General features: G+C 42.5%; 2 long non-coding RNA genes across 2 annotated transcripts in view; one reads left to right on the top strand and one right to left on the bottom strand.

Moving 5' to 3' along the window:
• The window catches only part of LOC147698912 (uncharacterized), a 776,736-nt gene that overhangs the window by 89,276 nt on the left and 663,004 nt on the right, over positions 1-24,456 (bottom strand). The window lies entirely within an intron of this gene.
• LOC147698917 (uncharacterized) lies at positions 3,728-23,134 on the top strand. The gene is made up of 5 exons (XR_015299239.1): positions 3,728-3,862; positions 10,896-10,945; positions 13,997-14,032; positions 19,149-19,227; positions 23,031-23,134. It is a non-coding gene; the product is annotated as an uncharacterized LOC147698917 (long non-coding RNA).

The following is a 24,456-nucleotide window of genomic DNA, read 5'->3' as shown; positions in this document are numbered from 1 at the left end:
CCTAACCTCAGTCTAGTACGAGGGAAGAAGTAAGTGAGGAGTAGCCTAAGTATAGTAGTTCTCTGCCAGGAATCTATTCCAAGAATTCTCTAAGAGGTCTAATCAGCTCCGTACCTTGGTTTTAGAATGAAGGAGGTCTTGTATCTCTCTCAGGACTCGATTTCCCAGATACCCGCAAGGGTAAGCCAAGAAACACTAGTGCTGGATTTCTCGGCCAGAGAAAAGATAGCGTCTCTCTTAGTGTGTCAGTTGGAGGGTCGGCTTCCTTCGGCACTTGCTGCTGCAGGGCGTCGGGCAAGTAGAAGTCGATCTGATCCAAACCACCGTGTGTTTGTCTGGGCAAACCTAGGCATGTTTATACTTTGAAGGTGCCGAGTTTGACGCATGTTTGGACTTAATAACGTCACTCAAAGGCTAAATTCTTAGAAAATGCCAGGAGTTCGTGGAGAATTTAATATTCAAGCTGGGGGAAGTCCCAAGCTGCTGAAGGCAGGTTTTTCCAAGAAATTGTTGTGTATTCTCGGAACTTAGTGGAAGTAGCCATGCCGTATTTGGGCTGTATGGCTTGGACCAAATATGGTAGTGATTTCTATGCCTATATAAGGGCATGAATCGGGAAAATTACACTAGGGTTCTAGATTAATTTACAACAGACTGAGGTAGCATGGAGTGGAGTCGACTGGTTTACAATAAGGTGGGGTCGATTAGGGTAGCGTGTAGTGGGGTAGAGTGGAGTAGATTGAAGTGGGGTACATTAAGATAGAGTGAGGCAGACTAAACTGTGCTAGATTGGGGGAACTGTACTGGTGAAAAGACGTTAGATTGAGAAGAGAGAGGTAGGTTGAAGTGGAGTGGGGTAGAGGAGAGTGGGGTCAGGTAGATTGTAGTGGAGTGGGGTAGATTAGAGTAGAGTGGGGTAGATTGGAGTAGAATGGGGTGGGTAGATTGGAGTGCAGTGGGGTGAATGTGGATAGATTGGGGTAGATAAGGCTAGTTTGGATAGATTGCGTTAGATAGGAGTTCGGTAGATCGGGGTACATTGGGGTAGAGTGGAGCAAGGTATATTGGGATAGATTAGAATGGAGTAGATTTAGAAAATGTGGAGTAGGTGGATTGGGTTAGATTGAAGTGGGGTGGGTGGAGTGGAGCAGATTGGAGGGAGTGGGGTATTTGGAGGTTGGAGATTGAAGTGAAGAGGGGTATTTGGAGTAGGGTAGATTGGGCAGATTAGTAGGGTAGAATGGAATGCAGTGGAGTGGGGTAGACAGGGGTAGATTGGAGTGGGGTGGTTTGGAGTGGTGTAGTGTAGGTTGGAGTGGTGTGGAGTGGAGTGGGGTAAAGTACGGTAGTTTGAAGTGAAGTAGATTGTAGAGGAGTAGATTGGGCTAGATAGGAGTTGGAGAAATTGGGGTGGAGTGGGTTAGATTGGAGTGTAGTGTGGTAGATTGAAGTGGTGTACATTGAAGTAGAGTGAGGCAGATTGGAGTAGAGTGGAGCATGGTATGTTGGGGGATAGTGGAGTAGAGTTGCATGAGCTAGATTGGAGTGGAGTACATTGGGTAGATTAGGTAGATTGGAGTAGGGTAGAATGGAGGTTGGAAATGTGGGTGAACTGGAGTAGGGTAGAGTGGAGTGAGGGATTGGGATAAAATGGAGTAGGGTAGAGTGGGACAGGGTAGATTGGAGTGGTATAGACTAGGTAGATTTGAGTGGAGTAGAGTGTAATAAACTAAACAGGAGAAAAGTGGGATAGACTGGAGTGGAGAAGAGTTGGGTAGACTGCAGTGTAAAAGAGTGGGGTGGAGTAGATTAGGGTGAAGTGGAGAACTGTGGAGTGAAGTAGATTGAGTGGATTGGAGTAGATTGGGTGGATGAGAGTATGCTAGATAGGAATGGTAGAATGCAGTGGAGTGGGGTAGACTGTAGTGAAGTGGACTGAGGTAAATTAAGTTGGGGTACAGTGAAGTTGAGTGGGACAGAATGGAGTGGAAGAGCGAAGGGGTGTAAAGTGGTGTGGTGTAGAGTGAAGTAACGAGCCCTGTCGTAGAGTGTCGTATAGTGGAGTGTCATGGAATGGAGTGGCGTGGCATGGCACCGAATGGAAGGGCATAGAGTGGAGCAGAGTGTTATAGAGTGAAGTGCTGTAGATTTTGGTAGAGAGTAGTGTAAAGTAGAGAAACGTAGTGTGGACTATGCATGGTGTGATAGTCCACTTCCATTACAGACAGCACATCTTCAATTGAAAATTGAAATGGGCATTACATTTGTACAGACATATGGTTTTGCTGCACACAAATGATATTGTATTGAAACATTTGTTTTCACCACCCTCCAGAATTACAAAAAAGTACCTAATTTCTATTGTTCTCATTCTGATGTATTCTGAAATATCAGCACAGTTGTGTGCTAGAAAAGATACCATCATACAGCCTTTTCTCTTGCATAGGAACTCAATAGAAAGATTGACACATGCCTTTTCTCGCATTGAAGTCAGCAGAAGAAAAGTAAACAATGAGTTCTCTCAGAGTACAAAGCATCTGTCTTATTTGACCTCTGTCTTTGAATGTACAGCAAATGAGACAAGATTTAAAGGCCTGTTTACAGATAATGCATACTTACGGGAGAAACAAAGTCAAGCTGGAAAGCCTAACACAACAAACAAACAAAAAAGTCAGCTAGGAAAGATACACTCTGTAGAGTGGCTCAACAAAAAGTAAAAAACAGCCCCAAAAGTGTGAGCAGTGCAAGGACACAAGTACTTGGGCAATGCTCCAGGGGAGGTTCACATTGCGAGAAGAGGGAAGTGCAGACTGCAGAACTGACCAGCAGGAAGCAAGCAATTGGGAGGGGCTTTGAAGCCCACCAATGTTAATTAATGGGAAAGCTCCAAACCTACTAACTGTAAACAAAATGTCTTGAAGAAACCTAAAAAAGTATGGCCCAAATAATGGCACTCTCAGAACCTCACACTGCATTTATCCTCAACACTCTGTCACACTATCATGGACACCCATCCACTTTCTGAAATCACCCGACTACCAGAGCCAACTCAGTTTGCGTTACAGGTTTTTAATATATCCCATGAAAAACAAAAATACAGAAACACAGCACTTAGGTGAAGAAAACGCTCTTAGTAAATAGGTGCATTTACACAGTTCACCGTGAAGTAAAATGTGTGAAACTAAAAGTGAATGCTTCATTGAGTTGGTTGCTTCAAGGTTTGATTTACTCATTGTTAAGAAATAAATCATTGTGTTTGCTTGTAAAGTTAAAGACCAGAAAGATAGGGCCTTGTTGGCGCCCATTTTAAAGTCAGTTTTGCTGAGCACCCAACGCACATAGAGCCCTGACTCACTACATTCACAATCATATAATCTCAATATTCTGTCTCGCTCCCTCACTGGCAGCAAAGCCAGACATCCCATTAGTGTTGTTTAAAGAGGGCTGCTACTGTCTTGCACAGTTTACACAGCATAAATAACCTGCCAATAAGCAGTTAATCAGGATCAAGATTCATGGTGCCATAAAATTGAGTGCCAGTGGGGACCATTGGCAACCATAGTAAATAACATCATTCTGTTTGGCAATGTACCATACAACAGCTGACTAGTTTTACTACCATAGTATGTAGCTTAATTGACAGAGACTATGCGTATGCAAACACATCAAACCTTTAAACAAACAGATCTGAGGATATAAAAGTGCCATTAAAGTATTGAAGAGCAATCCACATCCAGAATCTGACAGACTAAATTGAGGAGACTGCACTAAACCATGGCTCAGAAGGTGTTCTATGGTCTGGCTCTGGTCCTTATTATAGGAGTCATGCTTTTGAATGTACAGCCTGCTGAATCTGCCCCAGGTAATGTATAATCAATTTATCCACATTGTGTAGATCAGCCAACTTGAAAATAAGGTTAATCAAGGCAAACATGTAGGCTTGCCCATACCTTCTGGGGGGAAAAGCGAACACAAAGGTGATTAGGGTGTAACATAGAATTATATTTTAGTTTTATTTTCACAAAATGTATTCCTTCATTTTGTCCATGTGGCTCATGGGTCCTTTATTATTAGCTAAGAGTCGAAAGGTGTTTATTCAAAGGTAGCTCACATCTGGAGGATCTTTGAAAGAGTCAGCAAAATAAAACTATGTTCAGGGTATGTTCTGGCAAAATGCAATAACAATTGAACACTTTAATACATGATTTACGCGAATTGTTCTGTCATGTTCCAAAAATGAAATCTATACCAAGACTTTATGGTGACATTGACTGTATGACCTTTTTTAAAAACGCTCGGTTTTTCATTCTTAAAAGTGGTTTCAATTGTGCAATTAAAGATGGCAACTAGAGTTGTGAAATTCAGAAAAGGCAGTTATAGCTGCACAACTGATGCATGCCCTGAAGTGTGGTGAAATGCAGTGCACTGCACTTGGGTTTGAATGGGGATCTGTATAGCAGGAGTTGAGGTATTGAGGCAACAGAGACTATGCGGTTCACTCTTTCAAACTTTATGAGATGATCTGTCATGAGCAATGTAAGTGTCTATGGTACTTGTAGAGCCTGACCCTTGTCAAAAAGCAGCCGAGTGCTCTACTAGGTCACAGGCAAATATATAATAACCAAAGGATGGGAGTGGGCTGGTATGGAGGGGGACTATTAGTGTCCCATGATCAATGCATCTGACTCCATCACATGACTGCAACTAGGTACGGAACGCTATCTCCCTGAGTTGTGTAAATGTATTCTTGTTATTTACTCATTCATGTCTAATCTCTCTATGCTGACGGTTAAGGCTGGTCTTCACAAAACCACCTCCAGTGGAGGCAGTACACATCAATTTGAGTGCAAAACGTATAACTTTAGACTTGAGCTTTTCCCCTTTAACTTAAAATCTACTCAAATAAATTATAGCTGAAGGCAGAGAATGCTCTCTCTAGTCTTCAAAATGGTATCATTCTTATTTTAAACAGATGAAGTAGTAAAGAGAATGGAAGTGCTGGGCAAAGAGAAAAGGAAAGAGAATGGTACCATTACCCAGTATAAAACAATGTGACTAGGCCCCTTGTTTTGTAAACAGCTATCTATGAAAAGCAGAACATTCCACAGCACCAGTTATCTAAACATGGAGTGACATAGTACCAAATGTGCGCTCCATCAACCTTAAAGGATACTGGCTCTCTAGCTCTTTATTGAACCTCAGTGGTGGAGCCATAATAGAGCAGTAGTGTCAAAAGGCTCCTGCTCTGTCAGCTGAAGCGGGGACAGTGAGACTGCTGCTGGGTTGTGCTGGGCTCTAATACCACCAGCTCTTGTCAGAACAGGACAGCCAGCAAGGGTTCACAGTCAGCGGTTCCATAAGGCACAGCTTCTTCTTGATGGTTGTAGTCCACAGGTGTATTCTTTGTGCAGGCGGTCTACCTCATAAGGATTGAAACCCCACAGAGTTTCTCATCTTTCAAGTAAAGGAGATGTGGGGTGGAGGGAATGATACTAGCGCCGCAGCAGTGGCATGCTGATCGTGCACCCGGCAGGGCCTACACTTCTCACCACGAAAAACAGCAACTACCTTCATGACTATCTCACACTAAATTTGTTTTGTTCTTTACTCCTTCTTCTCAATTTTTCAACAACTCAAACCTAATGTTTTTGTGTAACAGTTTAATTTTCTCTCTTTATCCGTTCCCCGAAACAATATGCCAACTCATTCATTCTATCTTCTCCTTAAACCCCTCTGTCAATTCTCTTCCATTCCTTTGGTGATTCTGCAAGTCATGTCACGTGTGTGATTATCTCCTGCTGTCCTACCTTTGAGCATGTGGCGACTGGCACACTGTCACTCTCTCTCTCCTCATCTGAAAATTAACATCATACAGTGATAAAACCTGCTCCGGCATGTGTAGATGGGTCCATTACACCTGCTTTAGTGAATGTCTCAGTGAGTTCAACCCCAACCTTCTTTTCCATCGGTGGCACGCCAAAGTGTCCGCTTTTATAGTTATCCTTTCGGGAGCAATGAGGACAATTCACATTTTGTTCAACCTAAATGCTCACCAAGCCCCTGCAATACCCCGACAAGGTGAATCCAACTACTCAATATGCAAAATGTGTGTCCACAACCTAGCATTCAAATGCTTGCATTCATACCTTAGAGTCAGTGATAACTGACTATTTGCTATTGCTTGAGTTGACTACAGCTAATAACACATGTTGATTTTCAATATGGTGCTTGTATGCGAATGTGAATACGATTTAGTGTTTCTGCCCTCTTCAAACGTTTGTACAGTTACCAGAACCCTTCTTCGGTTTGGTGTTGCGTTTTCCATGCAAATGCTATGCTCATGGGTAACAAATGGTTTCAAGTTAGGAGTGAATTTTAGGTGAAACTCCAAATCAAATATAGAAAAATCTAATTACTCATCACCTTTGAATTCGTTGGTGCAAATTATTCACTTTATAAGCCCTGTTGGGATTTCATTGTAGACATAGAAGACAGACCACCTTTGGCAAATCTTGATATCTTATTATCTTATGTTATGTTATTCAATACCTGCCAGAACTCACACTACAAATAAAGCGGTTCAAAAGGGGGTAGTGATGGACAGAGCATCTGAACCAATCAAACAATCACACCCAGTCAACAGATCTGGGTTTAATCCATCACCGTTCTTTAGCCCACTCTGCCACCCCAGTTCAGAGATGGCCATATGCAAATCAGTATGACCCTGTGCCTCATGGGAACAGTCCACCCCGAACTGCCAAGCCATGCCTTCCCTGGATCGGAAACAAGCTTCCTAGACCGGTTTCTGGCATTACAGCCGTCTTCAGCCAGGCTTGCTTGAATCCAGTGGCAAAGTGAGCAAGGGACCCCCGTCGAAATGCCAGAAACCGGTCCTAGAAAGCTTGGCCATGTCTGAACTGGGGTGGCAGAGTGGGCTAAAGAACGGTGATGGATTAAACCCAGATCTGTTGACTGGGTGTGAGTGTTTGATTGGTTCAGATGCTCCACATATCACCACCCCCTTTTGTACCGCTTTGTTCCCCATAATCCACTGCAACACTTACAAATTGAGGCTGCCATTACTGATGACAAAATGACTGAGATTATTGGGGTCCTACCATACAACAAGTCCCCTGGCACAAAATATGCAAAAGGACCTTCTAGTTCCCGTGGTTTGTACGTTCTTTTTGAAAACACACCCCACCCAGCCGGCTAACATAGGCCAACATTGCAATAATTACTGTTATCCCCAAACCTGGCAAGGACCCATTGCACTGTGCAAACTATAGACCAACTTTTCTTCTTAATGCCAAAACCAAACTCTTGGGCAAACTACTGGCAAAACGACTAAAGCAAGCTATTCCCACTTTAGTAATATGAGACCAAGTGGAATTTGTTCCCCACTGCTCTTCCATGTCGCATCTCTGAGCCCTTTCCCACATTTCCTGCAGGTGTGCAGTGACAAAGATGAAAAATGACTAATCTCACTTAATGCTGAAACAGCGTTTAACAGAGTTGATTGGGACTGTATGTTCCACATACTACAACAGGTAGGCATAGGCCCATGAAAATTAGCTTTGGTCCATAAACTTTACAGTCACCCAAAGGTGAGGCTGGGTTTTCACAGCTACATCTTTACACCCTTCACTATTCATAGGGGTACAAGAATAGGCCATCCCCTCTCTCCCCTGTAGGTTATCCTCGCCCTGGATCCCATGGTGCTCACCATTTTAAACTCACAAGAAATACAAAGAATACCTACCATAGGAGGGATTAATAAAATATCATTAATCCATGATGACATCCCAGTCACTCTCCTCAACCCGACCTTCTTGCTGAATGCCATGATGGAATTGATCGCCAGCTTCTCAAGCTTATCGGGATACAAAGTGAACTGGTATAAATGTGAAGCCATGCATTTGAATCTACACATGACCACCACTGTTCTTAGAAGGCATCACGTTTTCACAAACCCCTGTCACCTTGAAATATTTGGGTATTCTGATCTCCCCGGAACTGACCAACATCATTACACATGAACATGTAAGCGAACCTTCACTTTTGGGCCCTGCAAGTCTCTCGCTATGGGACAAGACCCAAATTATCAAAATGAATGTGTTAACTAGACATAACTACCACTTTTTAATGATCCTTCTCCGCTCACCTATCCAACTGATGTTGGCCAACGAAGACTCACTCACAACCTTACTATGATAATCTGGGCAAAAGCCAAGTTGAAACTTGTCAAACTGTATCAACTGTAAAAGGTGGCATGAGATTCCCTAGCATCACAAATTACTGGCAAGCATCAGAACTCATGCACCTCTTTTACATCCTACACACCTCCCTAAATACCCAGAAATTAGTTGCAATGGAAACAGCCCTGATTGGATGCATAATATAAGTGAATCCAGAATGCTCTACACTGGTGTCCCTGACTGCATCCTCTCTTCCCATTCGGTCTTGGCCACCATGACCTATGCCTGGGGAAAAGCCCATACACTCCTGAAAATATTTATTTTTATTCATTTATTTATTTAACATGTTTTGTATAGCGCTGGCTGGACCCGGGGGTATCAGAGCGCTTTACATGAGTTTTAATAGCAGTATAGGAAATTTACAATGAAGTAGTATTCAGAAATCAATACAGAAAGATAAAAAGCAGTTTAAATAATACACAATAAAACAAACAAATTATAATCACAAGAGAATAAGGGGGGGTATGGGAATGAGGAGAGGCAAGGGGGAAAGTTAGGCGATAAAAGACAGCTATACGTAGATAAATATGTAACATGATACATGGTTACAATGAGGTAGTATTCAGGGTAGCTCAGTTTGATATCGCCACAGTCAGAGAGTCATATGGGTAGTCACAATTAAGGCATTTGAGAAGGGGAGATGGGTGTGTGAAAAGGGTAGGCTGAGTGGGGAGGGAGGTTTAGGTAAGACTTGGAGGGGCGGGCATGTCTTGTAGGCAAAGGTTGGTCAGGGGAGTTGGAGGGGGAGGAAGAGGAAGGAGGGGTGTAAGACATTCATGCTTATAGACAGTAAATATCCCTTATGGAATGCCCCAAACACTAATGGTGTCTTTTCTATAGCTGGCTTGCTTATAGACCAAACATGTGAATCCTTTACTGAAGGACAGGCCCAATTTAACCTACCTTAGAAAGATTTCTGGGACTACCAGAGAATACAACATTGGTTGTTAAAAGGACTAGCTCCTCCCATCCCATCTTCAGTTCTGGACCACTTGAAGAAATTGGTTATAAACAAAGGGGTGGTGTCTGTTCTCTATCAAATACAGCCAGACTATCAATACTTTACACCAGGGGTCCCTCCTTAAAATTCTGGTGGTCAAACAGGCCATGTATACAATATTCAGATGAGGATTGGCAAAGCTATAGTCCACACATGATGGCTATATCAGGAAAGCCAGACTAAAATTAAACTATTTTAAAATACTTCATCAATGGCATTGAATACCCTTCCGACTACAGCAATCCTTACTACTTCCAAAAGCAACATGTAAGGCGTTTGGGCCCCTGGACTGAGACATTGTTCATTTCCTGTGGGGATGCCCTGCATTAACCCACTATTGGACATCTTTCACCAATATGATTGCACAAACGGGTCCTTTTAGAGGACCTGTCACAACTCAAATAATTCTTCTTCATGACTCTACCCAATGCCCGGATAACACCAATCAACAATACAGATGGCAAACCATGGCACTGGCAACAGCAAAAATCTGTATCCTAAGATTGTGGCGCACTAACATCTGTCCATCCTATGACTCCTTGCTCAAGGACATGTATAAATCTGGAGTTTGTGACCTCATTGCTTACAGGCAGAATGATCGACCGGAGACATTTCTAGAGCTGTGGAGTTTGTTCATAAGAGGCCCCAGGACTAGACCATATAACCTGATACAAATGGACTATGAGGGATCCAATATACCATCTTACCCATGGGATTAATCAGGAAACCCTGTATTGAGGCTCAAGAATACTTGTCTGCAATTAGCTAACAGACTTTCTCAGAACAAAAGATAATGGACACCTGAAAGGTAGGAAGGTTCCCTACTAACACACACCTCCTTTCTTTTTACCGTTCACCACCTCACCTACCCGTCCGCCTGCCTGGATTCCCCCCTTCTTATAGAAAATGCTTACATTTACCCTCTATCAGTACAAAGCCAAAAGGCAGGATGCTTTACCTTGCCATACATTGGACTTTGGAAGGCTCCTTTAGTCCTGTGCTTTTGAATAGTCCAGTAACTTGACCGTGTATGCTGACACGTTTGTTTTACAAGGCTTTACTTTTCTTGTATGATACATGTTAAACCCAGTAGAAAAGTGTGAATGAGGGTAGATTGACTGGTGAATACATGTCTACCTCTGACAACCATTATTAATGCTTTGCCTTCATTGGTTTATGTCTTCTTGACAACCTTTCTTTCAGTTGCTGCACTAAAATGTAATGCTGTTAATAGCGACACAATATCAGTACATGAACATTACTGCCCTGTTCTTCTAGGGATTGTGTGACTAATCTATTGACAATCAATGTGTAAGTTTATCTTAACTATGTTAATATTCCAGAGTTCCAGGTTAGGTTCACTTTATGCCACCTCAAGAAAATCCTATGAACTTAGTTTAGTTTTTGTATCGTCCTTGAGAGTTTACTCCTTCCGTGAACCATTTTCAGCATGGTTAAAAAATGAGACATTAAACCAAGTACCTTCGAATTTGCCTTTAGCCAGAAAATCAGATAGTATCCTTTAAAAATAAGTTTGTGCTTCTGTTGGATTAGTGCACTAACACTGATGTAATTCTGTCTTTGCCAGGATCATGAGAGAGTGTATTGGTCAAACTCTGTCTTTTCTTTTTCTCCAGCAGAAACTCGAGAGTCAAGGCTGGGTGATGATCGTGCTTCAGGATTGCGTGTATGTATTGCAGGTTTTGTAGTCGTGCTTGTCAACAAGGGTCCCAATGGGGGCAGAGAGAGAAGTGAACCACTTAGATGACTTGGCCTCGAAAGATACCTCCTCTCTGCTGAATTCTTTGGAGGCATGCGATTTTGTCCAAAGAGTTCTCCACCCGACCCATAAGGCGGGGCATATCCTGGACGGGATTTTTTCTAACGACTCTAGACTAGTTGTTGGAATGCCGGTACCAATCACTTGGTCCCACCATCTAGCAGTCCCATTGTCCCTAGAAATTCCCTGCTCTGATGCTAACTTAGGCACTGGCAAAAAACACTCTAAAAGGAGCTTCAGAAATTTTACTAAGGAGGCTCTCGCCCCTTTTATTCTTAACACCAATATTACAACTCAGCGGAAGGTGGATGAGTCGGCTCAAGAACTCACCGATGCTATCACCAGAGCCGCTGCTGAACTAGCCCCTCCCTCCTTGAAATCTGCAGCTCGACAGAAGCCAACTGCCCCTTGGTTTTCAGCCGACTTGAGGCTTCTTAGACAAAAATGCAGACAGAAGGAACGTGGGTGGCGTAAATCCTGGGATCCCAAAGATCGAGAGGGCTATAAGAGCCTGCTACGAGAGTACAAAAATAGAGTCATCATGGAAAAACAGGACTATTTTTCCAACCTAACCTGTTCTTTAACATCCTCTAAAGAGCTTTTTAAAATAGTGGATTCACTGTGCTCTCTCCAGGTACCAGACCCTGTGGTTGCTTCCCAGGAGCTATGTAACGATATATCAGACTTTTTTTACAAAAAAATAGATGATATTTACATAGCTCTACAGTCACAGAGGAACTCTTTGAGTTCTGAGGATCTTTCTCGAATCAAACTACTGGAATCTTGGAATAGAGACTCCCCCCAGTCCCTTGAACACTTCCCTGCTCTTTCTTTGGAGGGTCTTAATAGCCTGCTGGACAAAACAAAATCGTCTTCCCCACTTGATCCAGTTCCTCTGAAACAACTAAAGAACTGTAGAGATATCATTCTTCCTCCGATGCTGGAAGTAATGAATGGAGCCTTGGAACAGGGCATTTTTCCGTCACTTTGGAAGAAAGCCATTGTAAAGCCGCTGCTGAAAAAGACCACCTTAGACCCCGGAGTACTGAAGAATTTTAGACCCATCTCTCTGCTGCCGGCCCCCGCTAAGATGTTGGAGACCCATTTGAACCTACATCTTTCTAACTTCCTTGATACCTCAGGTTTCTTGGATGGGTCCCAACATGGCTTTAGAAAGCTGCACAGCACGGAGTCTGCCTTGACGAAAGTCATGGATAACATCCGCAGAAAAGTGGATTTGGGTCAAACCACCGTACTGGTGCTGCTGGATCTTACAGCAGCATTCGACACCCTGTCTCCCCTTACTTTAACATCTAGGTTAAGGGAGGCAGGGGTAGAAGGACCGGCCCTCAGTCTCCTGAGCTCCTTCTTACACCAACGAGAGCAGCGTGTCATGCTAGGTGAATACCTCTCCCCTGCTAAGTCTTTGCAATGTGGGGTGCCACAGGGGTCGGCATTGAGTCCGACCCTGTTCAACATCTACGTGGCCCCCCTTGCAAGACTAGTAAGATCCCAGGGGATGGAGGTAGTGTCGTATGCCGACGACACGCAGATTATGGTATCCCTGACCCACTCTGTGAATGAAGCCGCATCAAACTTTAGGGCCTGCATGCAACTTGTTGCAGAGTGGATGATTTCCAACTCCCTAAAGCTGAATGGGGATAAGACAGAGGTCCTGGTCTTTGGCAAAGACCAGGGCATGTGGTCAGGTGAGTGGTGGCCTCCTTCTTTAGGTAGCTGCCCCACACCTACACAATCTGCCAGGAACCTTGGTGTCATCTTTGACACCCAGCTCTCAATGGAGCTTCAGGTCAACAGAATGGTGGCTACCTGTTGGGGCGTCATCAGGACCCTGAAAAGGATCGTCCATTATCTTTCCCCACAGGCACGGAAACAAGTGGTGATCGCCCTTGTTGGCTCAAGGCTCGATTACTGTAACTCACTGTACGCCGGGGCCAACAAGGGCCTTCTACAGCGTCTGCAGGTTATACAAAATGCGGCAGCGCGGTTTGCTCTCGCCCTGCCCTGGTTGGCATCTATGACCTTGGCGAGGAAGAATCTCCATTGGCTCCCTGTTCCTTCAAGGGTTACGTTTAAACTCCTCTGCCTAACATATAAGGCTCTAACTGCAGGCTCGACTGATGCCCTTGGATCCCTACTTACTAGATACGTTCCGAGCAGATGCCTACGTTCCAGTGAGCTTAATCAACTGGTAACCCCTCGAGCCAAGAAGGCTAGGTGGGGGAGCAAAGCCTTTTCTATACTGGCACCTCAGATGTGGAATTCACTCCCCCTAGAGATCAAGTCACTGCCTTCCCTCGACCTCTTTAGGAAGTCACTGAAAACTTGGCTTTTTATTAAAGCTTACCAGTAAGCTCTGTTTCTGTCTGCTAACAGCCTGTTATTTGATTTAGGCGCCTTGACGCCCACTGGGCATAGTTGCGCACTACAAATGCCTTTTCATTCATTCATTCACTGTGCCCATTGACCAATGAAGCCAGGCAAGGCCTTGTGGCTTGGGGGTAGCAATTCTCCCACACAAGTGCAAGGATGGCTGCCAAGTCAAGTGGTCATGTCAAGAACCTGAGAATTCTTGTAAGATCTTCATCACTCTCACATCTAATAAACATTGACAGAACCCATGGAATCCTGAGAGCCAACATACATTGGCAATGTACACAGCTCTTTAATCAGGAAGGGGGGTCAGCACTGAAACCATATTTTACAAAGGAAATAATTTGAGGAGTAAATTCACAGTTATTAGATTGAATCCATTGGTCAGTTTGTACAGTCTTTAATCAGTCTGGACTGTATAAGTATAAGTGAACCCTCTTTTATTCTGCTTGGTTATTCTTTACAAGGTAGTAGTTGTAGGGGAATTACTTTATAGTGTCATTGATTTAGTTGTTGTAGCACAAAACCATTGTTATGTCTTCTTCTTGCTCTTCTTCTTTTCAGGCTAACCGGCCGGGAGCCGAGGAAAGAGAGTCAGAGGTACGTATTGCATCCTGGAGTAAAGATATTGTTCATCTCCACTCTTTCTTCTACCTTGTATCTCACTTCCAACAATACCTCAGTAAGCATTATCTAGTCCTCTGTCACTTTCAGAAAGACTGGTCTTTACTCTCTAGTCCTTTATTGTTTCCTTTGTCCTTCCCTGACAGGTCTTTCCTTCCTATGAATTCATGTTAATTATGTTTTAGAACGTTTTGCTTAAAAGAAAAATATATACAAATATTTAAATCCTTTGGCCGGTATAATTCTATATATCCCCTTGCCTCGTACTAAATGTGAAACTCAAACTAATTTCAAAAGGAAAACCAAACTTGGCGCACCAAAAAAAGATATAATAATCGTCACTCTTCTGTTATTGTTATGTATAACTCTGCCAGTCTTCCCTACACCTCTGCCCAGTCTGGCGCCTCTTCCCAATCCATACGAAGGTGTGATCATGCTCCTGGCTTGGCCACGCCCCTCCAGAAGCATGGCAGAATGGAGTGCTTCTCCCGCTAGTTCCCACTCATCCCTGTTCTGTTTCCCTGACTGCTGCAAGTTTGGCATGTGTATCTCTGTAAGATTCTCTTAGCCCGGAGGTCTCCAGTCCAGGGTCGGATTGGAAAGGCAGCCACTCGGGCAATGGCTGATAGGCCGATATCCAAATTTCAGCTGTGGGCTGCTTTAATGGGCAGCCTTGGGGGGCGAGTTGGGAGGTGTCTGTGTTGTTCAGATGCCTCCAGTGGCCCAGTGGGTGCTTGAGAGGCCTTTCTGGAGGCAGATGGGCGTCCTTTACCTCCCTTTTATCAACGGGCAGATGTGTCACTCCCTTTCTTTCTCTGGCTGGCCAATTTATGTATGTATATTGAGCAGGGCAGGGGGCCTGAGCTGATGTGGCCTCACTTCTTTTCAGGTGTTTCATCAGTGTGAAATATTCTGTGCATCATTTTTATCTACTTGAAGTTAAGAAAACATTCCTCTGCCAGAGACACCCCTCCCCCTTCTTTTCATAAAACTTTAAAGCAGTGTTTTGCGGAAAGGCAATATACAAAATGAGGGCCACTTTTTTTTAGCGTGCCCGGGCCGATTTTTAATCACAATCCAACACTGCTCCAGTCCCGCTATATCTGTGGACTCCTTAAATCGAACCCTGTACCAATCTATCTCTAGATTTCTAGTCAAGGTCCCGTCAAAGAAATCAGCTACTGTCTTTCCGGATCGTGTGTTTCAGCACTTCCCACTTGTTTGGTGGTTTCTGATCTTGGCATCACCTTCTCTCTCTTGCTACCCTGCATTCTTGTCAGTCTCCTCCCACTCTTGTAGTATTGTTCCCTGTCTCTTTCTCTGCTATCCTCCCAGTTCTGTAAAAGAAATGTCCTTCCTTCCTTCGTTTCTATTCCACCTTCTTTACCTTTCAGCTTTAATCTTGCTTTTCCTTCCATTCCAGGGGTCGATGTCATTACAGACACTTGCCTTACCTTCTTTTATATATTCCCAGTATCCTTACACTATTCTGTTTACACAGGGAGCTTTGACCAACTCGCGGAGACCTTGAGTACTCTGGTTGTACATGACTAAACAGTACAGAACGACAAAGCATGCAGACAAGACAAGTGAACTTAAGAAAGCATATGCTCACTTGCCATTGAAACCAAGCAGCACCCGACTGATGATATTCCTCAGGCCTAAACCGGTCTTGGGTGTAGTGTGCCTCACCTGAGTGCACCTAAGCATGAAACAGCCGACAGGAATGTAGTAGCAGCTTCTTGAATGATGAGTAAGCTCCACATGCACAGGAGAGAGGTCTGTCCAGTTCCTCGACCACAGTAAACTATCCTCAACAGAATGCTCAGGCTTTGAAACCAAACCATGTCACTCACTAACAATGCCACCTTCCACGTTCCACGTAGAAATTAATAAGTATTCAAACCATAACATTGGGTTGCTTTAGGACCTGACTTTGCAGTTTGGACTCGACTGTGTCATGATCTGTTGCCTCAATAAAGCAGCAAAGGTCACATTTCTAACCCCCTGGTGCAAGGGCTCAGTTTAAAGCAGCATTAGAAATTAGAAATCCAGTTGGACTGTAATCTATATTCAAGTCAACTCACTGAGCAGTACTGTGTAGGAGGTGTTTCCTGGTCACGTTTAGTCCCACTAGATGAGTTCAGGGACACAGTGGGATTACAAACCCTCAATAATAGTACCAACATACAGGAGATGAAACTTTAAAATGTTCTGAAACTCAAGTCTAGTGCATCAAGCGTTAACAGTAAACAAGCAGAAAGAGAATATGAATGCAGGTGTATATGTCATAGTCAACAAAAAAATATGAACATTCCTAACATGGCTAGCAAGTTCCTAGCATCCTAATACCTTATCGCTGCTTCTAAGCGCTATGCTAAACATTAACAGAAAATAGCTCATAAATCAAGGGGCATATTCACAACGCCACTTTCAGTGACACTGCAGTGGCGATAGGGGCTTTGCCTTATTTACAAGGCAGCGTTAAGCCACTTAATGTTGCTTAATGCTGCTTTGTAAATAAGGCACCCTTTCAAGCTGTACTTACCGTGAAAGGAGAGGACAATGGGTGTTGCTGTGGGCATTCCACTGCAACACTCATTGATTTTGACGCTGACCCCTATTTACAAGGGTGGTGTAAATAGGAGGCAGCACGAAAATTAAGACCACGGAAAACCTGGTCTTAAACAGGCAAAACGAGGAGAAATTTGTATTTATCCTCGTTATTTCTGTTTTCATGTGTGCGGCTTTGTGCGGCATACATAGAAACAGCAAAAGGCCATTGATTGTTTATGTGCAGGAAGGGGACCTTTTCTGCACATAAACAATTTTAAAAAAATTACGTTTTGCAACTTCTAAGTGTGTTGCATTAGGCAACACACATAAAATTTACAAACGCCATTTATAGATTGTTTATGTGCAGGAAGGGAGGCCGTCATGCACATAAACAATCTTCCCCTCAACGCAGACACCCTTGCACTATGGTGCAAGGGTGCTTGCGTTGGCGCTAGGCTGCTACATTTAGCTCCAGCACGGGGGAAATGCAGGGCTGCACCACATTGTTTCTAAAGTGGCAGAGTGCAGCGTTACGCCAAGGAGGCTAATGCCGTGCTCCGCCACTTCATTGTAAATATGCCCCCAAGTTTCATACGATGCATCTCATAGCCATTCTGAAGCACACCTCTTGCATAAGAATGTTCAGCAGTGCTCGGCTCCAGGAACAGCTCAGACTGAGGATAGTTGATGCTGCAAACCAGATCAGCTTCTAGCTTCATAGTTCTGTCGTGAGACCCTTCGAATTAACAATCAGATACCTTGGTTTATATATATATATCCTTGAGTATATGGGTGTGTGAGTATTTGTGTGTGTGAGGGAGATGCAATGTGAGTAGCTATATTGGTGAATGAGAGGGCGTGTCAGTGGCTCTATGGGTGAGTGAGTGGTGGTGTCAGTGGCTCGCTGGGAGGGTATCTGGGTGTGTAGTGACTGTATGGGTGAGTGATTGGATATCTGAATGGCTATATGAGTGAGTGACTGGGTGTGTAAGTGGCTGTATGAATGAGTGAGTGGGTGTTTGGTTAAGTGAGTTGGTGTGTGAGCAGCTGTATCAGAGAGTGAGTGTCTGTGTGAATTGCTGTAGGGGTGACTGAGCGTATGCGTGAGTGCTTGTATGTATGTGTGAATGGGTATGAAGTGATTATGTGGGTGTGTGAGTGCTTGTAAGGGTGAGTCAGTGGCTGTATGGATGAGCGAGGGTATGTGGAGTGACGGTGTAGGTAAATAAGTGGGTGTGTGAGTAGTTGTATGTGTGAGTATGTGGCTCTGTGAGTGACTGTTCGTCTGAGTGACTTGTATGTGTGGATGTATGGCTGAGTGAATGGTTGTGTGAATGGCTGTACTACGCGTGGGTGTGAGTACCTCTATGGAGGAGTGAGTGGGTATATGAAAACTCATCTGAGTCTGTGAATGGGTATGTGAGTGGTTGTGTGTGTGTTTCCATGGTAATAAGAGGGGGCGTGAGTAGTTCTATTCATGATGTCCCCTGAGGCATTTCCCTGTTTTTGTGTGTGCTGCAGAAAGCAGCAAACATAGAAAGAGGAATAAACAAGAACAAATTAAGATATTTCTCATCATAACACTTCAAATGGGGATGTGTAGCATTTCAACACCTTCCCAGGTTTACCAGTAACGTAAATTTGGAAATGCACCAAAATCTATGGGTGGATGCATGGGACATCCACACTCCACCCATGGATTGCTACCCTGAGGCACGGTAGCGCAGCGATGTGTTGTGCGACTCTGGATTTATCATGCCATGCAGTGCCATTCAAGATGGCCTTACACAGATTGATAAATTGAACGTAAGAGTTGTGTAGCTCTTGCGACCCGTAGCGTGGCGGAAGGGTGAGCAACTCTTTAATAAATATGCCCCTAAGGCTCTACTAGTAGAAACTATCCCCCACCTCTAAATAAAGTTGCCTAACTGCGAGTTTGGAGGGGTGGAAATGAAAATGAGCATAAATCAAATATAGTTTTCGCACACTCTGCCATATTCTCAAAGAGTGGCTAAATAACGTAAACTGACCTTTAAAATTCATCTTTAGTATTGGCATACAATTGTCTTGGTCTCATGGGGCCTCCATCCCTTGAGGAGTACACACTCATCCAAATCCTAAGAAGGGAGCATTAATTGAACACTCATAATGAGGGCCTGGGTAAGAACTGATAGTAATAGTGTGCTCAAATACAGGGGTGAGTGCAATTTGTACTCATCTCAAAGGTGCTGTTATGTACTCAGTCAAACATTATTTGCACCTGTTTTTTATTTACATTGGTGTGTATCTTGCTCTGAACTATTATGTGTGTTTAGATGCTTCACACTGAGTTGTTTCCTCTTGCATAAGGTACACTTGGAGCATGTATTCAATATCATTTACAATGATTTTAGTTTGTTGAATTTTAATTTTGTAATTTCATGGAAAATGTAAACGCTATACCTGATAATTGTATGACTTAGTTGCACTTTTTAAGCTTTGCAAAACTGCTACCAACATTAGCTAACATATTAAAATCCCCTATTTCTGTGTACAGCAAGAGACAGAAGAGCTTGGACTCCTTCGTTCACTGCAATTATAAAAGGGACGATTATTGGACCACTCATTCTAGCATGGTAAGCAAGGGGTCGCACGATAGAACCAGAAGTAGGTAAATGTAATCATATCATATATGCTTCATGATACCACTTTCCCTTCTAAATGAACCCATTTTGTGGTAAGAGCAAAGGGATCCCCTCATTTTGTGGTTGGAGCTGCAGGGTTACTTTGATCTCACTAACTTTAACGGGTCACTACCTGGGGTGAATATGGGGACCATCCTGTGAAGGGCCAAATGTTTCATTCACATATGGCTACTGCTGTTGGAAACAGGACATAGTTTTAGATGGTGTAGTTGATTGAATTACAGCAATATATTATCCATTATTGAACATTATAATTGAGCAGTAAAAACCCACAAAACTACATTAAGCTTTTTTCCAAAACTACACTTTAAATTGTTAGGGAGAGAGCTGCCACCACCATGAAGACCAGAACCATAGCCACCTCACTGATCAAATATGCTCTCTGAGGTTCAAATTGTTAAATTGGCAACATTTGCTGTTTCCCAGGATCACGAGAGCTGGAAGATACACTGCCACACACAAAAACAAGGAAAAATTAGTGGCTAGCATGATCTGCACCTTTGCTTTTCAAAAACAAATTGTAGTTGCATTGATTAGTTCCAACTTTCAAATCATGTTTCAAGAATGGTGCTCCTTAGCATACAAAATAAACAACAACTTTAAATTGATTAAGTCTCTGATATTGCCTTGATGGAAAAGATAAAACATAGTGTTTTAGGGGGAAATGAAAAAGTGAAATAAATATCAGCAAATTTGGGGAGCATTTAAAGCAGAGTGTTATTATCTAACTTCTAGTTGAAGCAGAGTCTGGCTACTCGGTTCAGAAACCTCTAGAGGTTCGTATTTTTTTTTTAAGTGGCCCTCTCTTCGGGGGTATTAAGAGTCATGGTGGGTGGTCTGCCATCTACCAGCAGGGTGAAGGTCATACATTGAGCCAACTTGGCAGAATACCGCCAGCCATATATAGAAATTCCTCCTTGCCTGGTGCAGACCTCAGTGCATTGAGAGGTGCCACCACCACTTTGATGGCTACTTTGAAGACAATGTAAATCTGCTGAGCAGCCGCCATGTTTCAGCTGGCCTCTTAGCTACCCTTTTTTCAAAACTAACTCCCAAAGTGGGGTTTTGTATTTGAAAAAGAGAAGACTAATAGCCCAAACACTTTGCGAATTTGCTCCCAGGGTATGGGGTCAATTTAAAAAAAAATCTGTTGGGCAACCAGGCAATTCCTGGCGGTCCCAAACACGGAAATGTATGTGCAAGATTACTTGCTCTCAATAGCACGAAAGGTCTGAGATATTTAGAACAATGGCTGGATATCTTTTGGATTATTGGTCTAATGTTTTCACCAGGGAGGCCTTCATTAGCCTTATTCTGGCTGCTCATCCAACTCTAAATAGAGGGGACTGGCAATCAGTTTGATGAACAGGGTACACCACCACCGTTATGGCAGGGTACCCTATCCACTAAATTCTAAATGGCCAGATCCATATTAAATGTTATGACTCTAGTAAAGGATGACAGGCTGTTTAGTGCTCCTAGCCAGACAAACCTGTTAACCATTACATTTGCAGCCACAACCATGGTTTGGGAATTCTAAATTAATCATTCATTTGAGATTCAAGAACAAAAAATATGGAGGAAAACCATAATGTTAAGGGACTTACTATCCTCAATTACAAAGTGCACACAGCTGAATCTACTACACAGCCTACCATATTATTGACAATTCTGCTTCTTTAAACCCTGGCAGAAGTAGCTCCTCCTGCCACGTTCTCTATTTCTCCTATCACCAACACTTAGACATCTATCTGCAGAGTTCACCAGTTAGCCTGCCTCTATCCAATCAACCCAGCCCTCTAATTGATCTACTGCTCCCCGTTGTTCATCATTCTCTTTATTGGTATGGTGCTAGTTTTGTGTTATGTAAATTCACATACATACATTCAAGAATCCCTTGAAAAGTGCCCTTTGCAAGGAAGCCTTTGACGTTTTTTCAGACATCACCAGACTTACCAGAGAGATTGAGCCCTATTCATTCCACAAATGCTCCACCAAGACTGTTCATGAACAGAATCCAAAAGCTGCAGATCTCTGACTTGTAACTGGCCTTAAATCTACCTGGTATCACACATTTGGTCAAGACACCCAACAGACCATCAACTCTGCAATTCACTGTTTAAGTAATGTACATCCATAAATGCAGGCATCAGTCACTCTACCTACAAGTGCAATTTGCAACTACATTTATAATACAGTGGTTGACTCAGTTTGAGAGATGGATACTTGCGAAGGATGATGCAAAATGAGGTTTGTGCAAGATTTATAAATATGATGCAGTCAATTCATGAAATGCAGGATAGAAGTGCTGAGAACAGGAATTGGGGCAATAACTGACTGGCAGATAATGGAATGACGTGTCCAGCAGGTCAGCAGCTAGTGCACCTAGAGAAGCAATGAAGGAAACTCTTTTAAAGATAGCAGTAAATTGGAACTACATTCCAGCCCGAATATATCCAGTGCTTAATTTGAGCCTTTGGTTTCCGCTGCTCGGAACCAGCACTTAATTGTCAAATCTGGCCCTTGTGACAATCTGCTAAATGGAGGAACTGAAAGGCTAATTTAGAGATGACAGTAACAACAGTTAGTTATTAATTCAATATACATTGAAAATGACTGTTACCTGCCACACAAGCCATTCTAGGCAAAAATGAGATGAACATGTCTGAGTATTTTGCCATCCAAACTGAGGGAGATCACTTGTCCAAGTTACTTGAGGGTAATTAGAATCACTGGATCAGAACAATGGAATTGGTAAGTGAAGCCCAAATTTGGGAAGTTATTAGAAATGCATTAAAGAAGAGTGGGTGGACAAGTTATGATCTAGATGGGATATGTGCAGTCACGGACATTTAAAGGGATGGCGATGGAATGGAGACATCTTTGGTGATGAATTAAGGGTGGATATTATTGTCATATGGAATATGTTGATGTTAACCAGATACATACTAGACCAGGGCAGAATTTGAATTTACACTTATAGATTTAGAGCAATTTGCAATCTCCATAGAGTTCCGGACAAATTCTGTGAATCGCCACTTTGCATACTTTTTCCCAGTTCAAGCAATGTGATTACAACAAGAAGAAAGTGAAAGCTCGAGCAAGCGAGCTGGCAAGCATTAACATCATTTGGCATTCCCAAGCATGATTTTTGGTCACTAGCAAGCCTTCCAGTGTGATTTTCTATCACGAGTGGTCATGGGAGTAGCGAGGGTTAGAGTGCTGCTTCTCAGGTAGATTTGCACATCAAGAGGCAGGAAAATCAACTCCACATGCTCTTGCGCACCATGCTTTGGCATTGTCACAGATATATCAGCGTTGAATGAGCTACCGGCGTTAAATCGCATTGCAACAGCGTAAAATGCATTATTTCCACACGTTGGCAGAATTCCGCAGAAACTTGCAAAGTTGTTGTGTGACTCTTTGGAATTACACTAAGTGAAGATCCACGAGTTCCATCAACCCCTAAGTACTGAAACAATATACTGGACATTTTTTGGCTCCTGATGGTCAGTGCCGGCTGTTTGCATTTTCTGTAAATTAAATTAAAAGATTTTGACCCACAATTACATAATACAACAGTTAAACTGTACCCTCACCGCAAATAGTACCCACCACAAGATTTGCAAAGACCAAAACACCTTTTGCTGCTACCTGTAATATGTTTTGTTTTCAGGAACATGATGGCCTGTTATTACAAGCTAATTACTATTAATATTTTTTTTTATCCACAGATTTCCATGACGTGAAATGTAAACTCAATGAGGCTGTCCCTCTCTACCAGCTTTTATTAAATTCATTGGCTGGCGAAATAAATAATAAATCATATTGAGATCTATCCTGAATGTGTTTTTGTGTTCTTTTGTGTCAGACAGTGGGAATCACAAGATCAATCCATGATATCACTTCAGAGTTTCAGAAGATGCGTCAAACTACACCTTGTTTATTACCATGTATCTAATTATTTAATCATCTTTGATGCTTTTGTGTTTCATTCACATTCTTTTCTTTTAGGTTGGTGCCATCATGCATGCATCAGAATGCAACCAATATGCAGTGTATTTTGTACGCTATGCAAAGCACCACATTAACCCAAGATCAAATATACAAGGAAATGGTTCAGAACTAATAATAAAGGGGTGCCCAATGAGGAATCTAGTGAGAAAAAAATTCCAATGTCTAGTAGTAAATGATAGTGTACATGGGTATGGCTCGTTTTCACAAAAGCTTGTGTGTAATAGCCAAAGCACTGACAAAAGCAGACAAATGTCAATGTCATGTAGACCCCATGCTTGCAAAACCATTAACTCATATTTATTTTTGGTGATCAAAAAAATGACATTTGGATACCAGAAAAGCCACAGTGTGTAGTGGGTCAGTTTCATAATGTCCAATGACAGCGATACCAATATTTCTTGAAAGATTCAACTCTATATTTTAAATCACTATGCCATCCTCTTATCATCCAATATTACATTATTCAGTATTACAGTAACTCACAACAATTTAAAATCATATAACAATGGAAAATAAGCCAGTTTATGACAGCTGACTGAACAAAATTTATTTTATATAGGTTACCATATCCAATTTGACATTTTAATCCCCCTTTATACCCTCCCTCATCATATGTAACACTCTGTAAAGAAAGACACACATTGCTCACTATTATACAGAGCACAGAAAACCACTAATGTCCAAAAATAAAGAACACATTACTTAACTTATGTAACACTATTTCTGGTGTATATCTATTTTGTAGTGATTTTTGTTGCAAGTTCCTTGAGCAACCATTTTGGTAGTAAAGAAAAAGATTTGTTTATGTATAAAAAGAAGAACAAAGGAGAGGATGAGGAAGAGAATATGAAAAATAGTAGAGAGAAGAAGGAAGATGAGGGAGAGATGGAGAAAGCAGGAGGAAGAAAAATTAAGATTGTGGTGAGTGCAAAGAGATGAAATGAGTTAAAGGTAACTAGCATAGAACAGTTGTAAATATTTGGAGTATGATACAATATGTATTATATGTTCACCAAATATAACATTCCACCAAGTAAATACAGATAATTTAGAGAAATCTTTCCAATAAGAGAGTATTACTTTAAAAGTAAGTGCAATAAAAAGATCTAACAATAGAGATATATTAGGTAAATTATCAATATG

The sequence above is a fragment of the Lissotriton vulgaris genome, chromosome 8, assembly GCF_964263255.1.
Source record: "Lissotriton vulgaris chromosome 8, aLisVul1.2, whole genome shotgun sequence".
NCBI classification, from domain to species: Eukaryota; Metazoa; Chordata; class Amphibia; order Caudata; family Salamandridae; genus Lissotriton; species Lissotriton vulgaris.
Note: the sequence above shows the minus strand (reverse complement) of the source record. Positions and strands in the feature narration are given on the sequence as shown.